The sequence below is a fragment of the Opisthorchis viverrini genome (assembly GCF_000715545.1).
Source record: "Opisthorchis viverrini unplaced genomic scaffold opera_v5_454, whole genome shotgun sequence".
NCBI lineage: Eukaryota > Metazoa > Platyhelminthes > Trematoda > Opisthorchiida > Opisthorchiidae > Opisthorchis > Opisthorchis viverrini.
In genome coordinates, this window is record NW_008752105.1 from 359,414 (window position 1) to 360,109 (window position 696).

The window sequence follows — 696 nt, forward strand, 5'->3', positions numbered from 1 at the left end:
GAACTCACTGATATGCTGCGTCAGAGACAAAAAACATTACCCAGGGCGATGGATCTAACCCCGTGAGCGGTGTGCGACTTCCCACCGAAAAGCCTCATTGAGTGAGGCTAACAAGAAGCCTGAAGCCCAAGTTGTGTCATCGAGGTTTCAAGTAGAAAAAGTAGATAGCTCGCTGCTGGAGGACAACTGTGGTCAATGCCAAGAAACAATCATGCGTCCTTTTAGCTTACACATGCAAAAGACACCAAATGTTGCGTTGATCATGGTTAAAGTCGATCTGTGTACAACTGTACACAGCCCCTTTCTGAATGTGGTCAGTCCCAACTGAGTACCATGGACACCATATTCCCTCAGTTTCTCCCGAATCTCCGATGCGCATGAAACCCACGGTGAGCCAATCTATTTGGATATGATGTCATTCTGATTGCCATAGGATGATTTCTATGAATGAGTCGAGTTTGTTGTACAAGTTTTAGTTTGAAGTGAACAGTCACTGATGCCGCGACAAGTCGGTCTCTGATTTGATTCAACGTGAATAAGTACGCGATGGTCGAATTTATGTTGGCGTATTCCCAGAAAATCCGTTAGACTTTACAGCTCGCCGCAGGTTAACTACAACGCTTTTTCGCGTCACTAGTTCAATGAAATTAAGCTGCGAAGAAGTTGACACCTGCAAAGATGCGAGTTTCGAAAGTA